At 40.2% G+C, this 8,290-nt stretch overlaps 1 non-coding gene across 1 annotated transcript; it reads right to left on the bottom strand.

The window, feature by feature from the left end:
• Nucleotides 1-1,371: 1,371 nt before the first annotated feature.
• Nucleotides 1,372-1,562, bottom strand: LOC123457014. The gene has a single exon (XR_006634857.1). It is a non-coding gene; the product is annotated as a U2 spliceosomal RNA (small nuclear RNA).
• Nucleotides 1,563-8,290: the final 6,728 nt, after the last annotated feature.

The following is an 8,290-nucleotide window of genomic DNA, read 5'->3' as shown; positions in this document are numbered from 1 at the left end:
TGCGGAAGAGGGGGCGGAAAGAATGTCAGAGTCACATGTTGGGTCATGATTTGCAGAGACATTTATCATACCAATATCTGGGGGCTAACTCCACAATGTACAACCCACCTACAACAACAAGAAAGGTCCAAAAGGAGGGTATAGATCATAGATGAGCCTAAACAATGGTACCAAACTGCCTGTATTTGCTGAAAAGAAAACTAATAAATTAAATTTAAAAAAATAAAATAAAAGGGGAAAAAATTTGATAAAGTTTAAGTAAGCTATCCCAACAAATCCCAGGAAGATGAAAGTTATTATTACTGAAATTGAATCACTTAAACCTAAGTGATTAAACCTAGTTATGACCATTCAATAAAATTAGCATAAATAAGACAGAAGCTCTCTGTAAAGTCACAATGTCTTTAGGTATGAGTACTTCACCTTTGGAAATTAACCATTTCTATGTGAGCCTTTATCTTTAGATAGTTAAAACCTTGATGAAAAGAGGAACCTAATTTACTTTACTGAGAGAGTCTTAAAGCCAGTTTTATAATCCTTAAATCATAACAAATTCGCATCAGTGCCCTGTTAATGAGTGAGGCCTTATCATAAGATTCAGTTTATCTATTTAACATTTTGTCTAGTGAGAGACTTTATCTAACAGATGTGACTTTATGTGTTCATAAGAGATGAACTACCGAGAACCACAGTTATATGCTGTATTCCTTTTTCCTTGTCAGAGAATTGGCCATTTTGTCTCTAGTCAGAGTCTGGGGGACACATGGCTTAAACTTGCTTGGGTTTTGAGATAAAGGGGGTTCCATCTGTTTTTTTTTCAGAGTCCAGCTTTCCATGAATTTAAGTAGCATATGTTGGAAAGCAAGGGCAAAATGAAATTACAGAGCAGAGAGATAAGCAGCCTGACATTTCTTTCCTATTCTGAAGTTGTTTGTTTTTACATAGCAAATTTACCCATTTGCAAAACACAAGGTGATAGACTCTTGTCTATGTTTAACCCGGTTAAACCTCCAATTACATCTGTACTTATGACTTTGTGACCTACCTAACATAGGCATCACCTGTGTCTAATGTAAGATGAATTTAGATTAAGACTATGTCCCTATATAAAACTTTTAGAGTGTCCTTAAGAGTCTGTAAACAGTTGAAGAATCTCTAACTTTAGGCACGGCATTTAGGTTTAGCCTGAAAATTCTTTCCTACATACACACATCTTTATCCACATACTTTAACATTCTCAGTACCACTCAAAAAGCATTTTTAACGAGCATTCTATGTCCCAACATTGAAAAATTCTTTTCCAGTTCCTTCAATCAATTCATCTCACCCCATCATTAATTATCTTTTCTCTGTCTTTTTTTAATTCCCCCAAGGGGGTGCACCGTTCCTGGAAGTACTGCAATACCAGATCGATGCATGGAGTGGATGGAGTAAGCTCTTATTCCAACTCCAAGCTCCAAAAATCCATTTAATATATTGTCCTCGGATAGAGGACATATCAGATATTAAACTGATAAGAACAGATACTACACTTGATCTTAGCCAAAAGGCCAAGAAGCGATTATCTTTCTTATAAGGCTATTAAAAAATTACACCAAATTGATTAATTCTATTACTAAAAAGAAAGCAGTCTTAATACAATTTTATATCATTAATACCAATAACACACTTGGGAATGATTTTATTAGGAGTAGCTAAGGTAAATTGTGTTGTTATCTTGAGGTAGGTTGGCTCAGAAGTCAGATCAGTTACCTCCTCCTTTTAAGTAACAGGACATTACAATCTTTTTAAAAATATCTGACAAATTATAAGTTACCTCTTTAGAGGAAGTTTTGTTGTTTTTTTAATTTTTTTTCTGTTCATTTTTATTTATTTGACAGTGACAGACAGAGAGGAAGAGGCAGATAGACAGACAGAAAGAGAATGGGCACTCCAGGGCCTCTAGCCACTGCAATGGAACGCCAGACGCGTGCGCCCCCTTGTGCATCTGGCTAACATGGGTCCTGGAGAACCGAGCCTCGAGCCGCGGTCCTTAGGCTTCACAGGCAAGCGCTTAGCCAGTAAGCCATCTCTCCAGCCCCCAGTTTTGTTGTTTTTAATGATCCTCTATGTAAAGTGAAGTTGACCTAGAACAAATATCTGGCAAATTCACTCCTGTGAAAGACATTTAACTTTTCCTTTTTAATTTCTATGCTTAGGTCTTTGATTTCCTTGAAATGGTTCTCTAGAAGAGAAAGGAATGTCACCTGTGTTCATCTCATCTCTTTAGTTACAGTCACAAACATGACATGACTAGCAAGCACAATGAGCACACATAAACACATATACACACACATATAAAAAGAACATATCCTCCTGATAAAATCAAAAAGAACTTGAAGCAATCTCAATTCCTTGTGTTTTAAAAATATCTTTTACTATGGCAATTAGCTCCTTTTTACTCTTTGTTAAATCTCTCTATTTTTTTCTTTAGCCCATGTTCCTTATACCTTGAGAGAAGTTTTAAGCCTTTCAACAATTTATGCTTACTTAGGGTCTGTCCCATGATAGAAAAGGAAAGAGGAGAAATGGCAAGACCAGCGGGCAACATTCCCGGTCGGAGAACTGGCACGGGGCGTTCCCCGGTGGGCCTGACGTGAGCCTGTCTGTAATTCTAAGAACCGGCAGCCGCTCTAAGAGCATTTACTGGTTGTTGTGTACCCAGTTTTTTTTTTTAATTTTTTATTTATTTATTTGAGAGCGACAGACACAGAGAGAAAGACAGATAGAGGGAGAGAGAGAGAATGGGCACGCCAGGGCTTCCAGCCTCTGCAAATGAACTCCAGACGCGTGCGCCCCCTTGTGCATCTGGCTAACGTGGGTCCTGGGGAACCGAGCCTCGAACTGGGGTCCTTAGGCTTCACAGGCAAGTGCTTAACCACTAAGCCATCTCTCCAGCCCTGTACCCAGTTTTGTTGATAGGAAGAGAGGTTAGATAGGAGGTCTCTGCCAACACCCGAACGAGCTGTCGGGATTCGCACAGGGAGCTAGGGGCCTTCAGCCAATGCCAGAGGGTAGCCCTGGCCAAGAGGCTCCAGTTGCCCTGTCGCTATGTTGCAATTCCACGCGATGGCACCAACCAAAAGTAAAAGGAGGAAAAGAAGTGCAAAAAGGAAGTCCTGCAGTTCTTGTGCCTTGACAAAAATGACTCAATAGTCTTTACTTTAATTGCCTAAAATTTGTCGCTTACCTCAAACAGATCAGTTTCACAGGCAGGCTTTTCTGCGTCGATTGTGGTGCAGGTCTGTATTACAGGTGAATTGCCTGTAGTGACCTCTATGCAGACCTTCACTCACCCCTCCGGTGGGGTGGCGGTCTAATGGCTGGGACGGCTGTCCACTTTGAGCAACATTCAGGTCACACTTCGTACCTCAGGCCTCACATTCGGGTGCCATTTGCCCTGGCCAGCGGGGAGTCGAACAAAGAAACAAGGGGAAAATTAACCTGAATGAAAGAAGGCAAACAGACACAAGAAGGAGACCATGCTAGATGTTTGTCACGGCCTCGAGAGTTTATTCTTACCTGTAGGTTTATATAGGGTTGTATGGGGAAGGGGACATGGTCAGGGTAAGGTGTTGTCAGGAAACCTAGAGGGGATGTAATTAGGTGTTCATCGAATCTTGCCTCACTGGCTTAACATCCTGACTGTACCGGGCTTCACATCCTGACCATAAACTGGCCTTTTACAAAAGATAAGATTCTATAAGCAGCCTGCTGACCAGTTACAGAAGTACCTAACAGAAAGCTGGATGGACCAGCTTTCTGAGTAATGAGTCAGCTTATGAGCAGGCCCAGGCAAAATGGAGAGGCTTTTCCTCTCTGGCTCCCAACAACTTCTCACTACTTAATCCTAGGCCACCTCCTCTCTCAGCAGAGGCTCAGAAGTCCATTGCCTCCCAGCTTTGTCTCTCCAGGACCACAGCGACTCTTCTCAATATGTCTTTTGCTAAATATGCCCTTTTATATAAATGAAAGATAATTTGGGATTGTTCTCCCTGATATTTACCAAAAAGTAAATAGCTATATGAGTTTTTTTTTTTTTTTTTTTTTTTTGGTTTTTCGAGGTAGGGTCTCACTCTGGTCCAGGCTGACCTGGAATTAACTCTGTCATCTCAGGGTGGCCTTGAACTCATGGCGATCCTCCTACCTCTGCCTCCCGAGGGCTGGGATTAAAGGCGTGCGCCACCACGCCCAGCTGAGTTTTCTTTATACTATTATAAAGTTAAAGAATCCTAAATGAAGTCATCATAAATTGGAGACCATCTGTACTTACATAGAAACCAGTGAAATCGAAACTTTTACTTACAGATGAATACTTTCTCCTAAACTTCATATTCCTATATATCTCAACCCCCCCCCCTTTTTTTGAAGGTAGGGTCTCACTCTAGCAAAGGCTGACCTGGAATTCACTCTGTAGTCTCAGAGTGGCCTTGAACTCATGGCATTCCTCCTACCCTTTCCTCTCAAGTACTGGGATTAAGGCATGTGCCACCATACCCGCTGGTTGTCAACTCTTAGATGTTTTAATAGCTATCAAAATCCAACACATTTAAAGCCAAGCCCTAATCTTTATCCAAATTTTCTCCACATTTATTCTTATCTATCCTAGCTATTGTAATATTATTTCTCAAATCATTTGGGTGAAATCTCTTTATTTTATTTTATTTTTCTCAATTTTATTAACGTTTTCCATGATTACAAAAAATATTCTATGGCAATACCCTCCCTCCCCCTTTTCCCCTTTGAAATTCCATTCTCCATCATATCCCCTCCCCATCTCAATCAGTCTGTCTTTTATTTTGATGTCATGATCTTTTCCTCCTCTTATGATGGTCTTGTGCAGGTAGTGTCAGGCACTATGAGGTCATGGATATCCAGGCCATTTTATGTCTGGAGGGAGCACATTGTAAGGAATCCTACCCTTCCTTTGGCTCTTACATTTTTTCCGCCACCTCTTCTGCGTTAGACCCTGAGCCTTGGAAGGTGTGGACGAGATGTTACTCAGTACTCCAGTCACTTCTTTCCAGCACTATGATACCTTCTGAGTTGTCCCAACGCCACTGCCATCTGTAAAGAGAAGATTTTCTACCCAAAGTGAAAGTCGCATTAATATAAGGGTATGAATAGTAAGAGAAGTGCTTACTGGGTAGTTTGATATGCATAGTATATACATTTATCCAGACATAAGCAAATTTTACACCCCTATTTGGGTGAAATCTCTTTTGTACATTCCACATTTAGTTGCCAGGTTATTTCACCTATAGAAATATACCTAGAAGGCTGGAAAGATAGCTCGGTGGTTAAGTGAGTTTTCTGCACAAGCATGAGACCTGAAAAGGCTTGAAATCACCTGGGATTAAATCTCCAGAACCCACAAAAACAGCTGAGTGTGGCCAAACACATGTATCACCCTAGTCTTGTGGGAACCAGAGGATGCAGAATCACAGGGGCTTGTGAACAGCAAGCTTAAGAATCAGTAGGAGACTTTGTCTAAGAAAAACAGGGAAGTGAGTGATGGATGGGGACACTGAACATTCTCCTTCAGTTCCTGCAGGCAAATGCATGAGGTGCCACATCAGCACATACATGTGTATGCCACACCCCCACACCCCCACCCTCACCCCCACACACCCCTCATATCTCTAGCATCATCTCTCACTGAGGTTATGCAAATCATTTTTATCCTCTACTCCTGCCTTGGTGCCTTTACAGTCTTTTTCTAAATACAGAAGTCATCATGTAATCAGGGTTCATTGTATATATATGTATGAAGGTTGTCAATATAAAATTACAGAAAAAGAAGTCACAATGTAAAGGCAGTCTTACTGAAATGTGTCAACAATATCTCTCTTCTACACAAAAGCCTCTAATAATACTATCATCTCAATCTTAGCAAATTACAAAACACTTAAAATTGTCTACTTGGCCCAACTCAATCTGGTATTGCTTTACCTAATATTTGATACATTATTGAGATATAATGTACATACCATAAAAATCTAATATATAAAATAGTTCAGTGTGTTACAATGTATTACAAAAGCAAAGACCACAGCCATTTGCTCTCATTTCTTAGTCTTGCCCCACGCCAACTCCATAAATATACTTTCTTCTTTTTAATTTTTTTTTCTGATTTATTTATTAATGAGAGAGAGAGAGCGAGAGAGAGAGAGCAAGAACGAGCACGAGAGAGAATGGGTATGCCAGGGTCTCTAGCCACTGCAAATGAGCTTCAGATGCATCTGGCTTATGTGGGACCTGAAGAATCAAACCTGGGTCCTTAGGCTTCACAGGCAAGCACCTTAACCACTAAACCATCTCTCCAGCCCCATAAATATACTTTGTGTATCTGTACATTCTGTGTCCCTACACTGACTTATTCTGAATATTTTATGTAAGTAGAACCATAATATCTGTCCCCTTTAACTTAGCATAGTTTGTAGATTCATCCATTTTATTGACAATGTTAACAATTTATTTTTATTTTATCTTATTTCAACCTTAATTACTAATATTGACTCTCAGGTCACACATTACATATCACATAGTCACCATACCTGAGCATATGTAGGTTATGGAATGGCTACAAAAGGATTAAAGAGGGCTGGTGAGATGGCTTAGCAGTTAAGGCACTTGCCAGCACAGCCAAAGGACCCAGGTTTGATTCCCTAGTACCCATGTAAAGCTGGATTCACAAGGTGGCACATGTGTCTGGAGTTCATTATTTAGGGTTGTTTGCGTGAGTATGAGCAGGGGTTTATTTACTGGGGTAACTGACTGGTGACTAAACCATTGAGGAAAATAGTCTCTCCCTCCCTCAGCAATCATCAACTGTCATTAACTCCCCACCCATACTGGACTGCTGACAGGCCCAATCTTGTGCAGGTTTTGTGCAGGTAACTACAGCTTCTAGCAGTTCATGAGTGCTATGGCCATGTCATGTCCATAAGACAGCACTTCATAGCACTCTTTTCCATCATCTAGTTCTTATATTTTTCCATCTCTTCTTCTGTAATGCTTCCTGAGCCTTGGAGAGGATGGATAGCTGTTCCATTTAGGGTTGAACATTCAACAGTCACTTATTTGCAGTGTGATTCTCAGTATGAGTACCAATTATGAGTTACTGAAGTACTAGACACTTACTGAAAAAAGAAGTTTCTTTGAACAAATGTGAGACAGCACTAATATATGGACATAAACATAAATATTTAGAAGATAGTGTGAGGGGTACAACATATCCATTTAGCAGAACGACAATAGTAGCTTCCCCTCTAGTGCTTATAATTCACCCAACCATGTCCTTTGACCAAGTTTATAATGACAGGCATGGATTGCCTCTTGTGAAGTGAACCTCAAATCCAATTAGAAAGCCTTTGGTCCTTTAGTACATTACATTGGGGAAATGGCTTAGCAGTTAAAGGCATTAAAGGCACTTGTTGGTGCTGATCTGGGTTCAGTACCCACATAAAGCCAGATGCACAAAGTAACAGATGTGTCTCTCTGAATCTTTCTTGCAAATAAAATTTTTTAATGGGGAGGGGATTGGAGAGATGGCTTAGCAGTTAAGGCACTTGCCTGCAAAGCCTAAGGATCCAGGTTTGATTCCCCAGTACCCACTTAAGCCAGATGCACAAGGTATTCATCTTGAGTTGCACCTGGAGTTCATTTGCAGTGGCTATAGGCCCTGGTGCACCCATTCTGTCTCTACCTCTTTCTCTCCCCATTTCTTTTGCTCCACCAAGTTGTTTTGGTATATTCTTAAGTAAACCATGGAGCTCTGACAGTAACATCACCATATATAAATGACAATTTGGGGATTTATGGAAGAAATGTGTCCTATATTTCCTAATTCACCATATTACATCACTGCACAACACCCCTATACAACACTGAGTTAGTCCTTAGGAAAAGAAAGAAAGAAAAAAAGAAAGAAGGAAAGAGAGAGAAAAAAGAAAGAACAAGAGAGAAGGAAGGATAACAATCCATCTCATTTGGAAAGGAAGAAGAAAATTATATGTTTAAAGATAACATAACATAAAAAGAACATTAAAGACTCAGCAGAAATTCAGAACTGACTAGTTGTGGTGGCACACACCAGTAAGCAATTGCTGAAGTGGCAGAAGCAGGAAATCAGAAGTTCAGAACTGAATAGAGGCATCCAGCACTCATGTGCTACTACACAAAGAAGAGCCAAAACAATAGGTGTATAGCTAAATATTGAGGTTAGTGGTTATGGAAAACACTGGAATTC

This window comes from Jaculus jaculus, chromosome X, assembly GCF_020740685.1.
Source record: "Jaculus jaculus isolate mJacJac1 chromosome X, mJacJac1.mat.Y.cur, whole genome shotgun sequence".
NCBI lineage: Eukaryota > Metazoa > Chordata > Mammalia > Rodentia > Dipodidae > Jaculus > Jaculus jaculus.
Note: the sequence above shows the minus strand (reverse complement) of the source record. Positions and strands in the feature narration are given on the sequence as shown.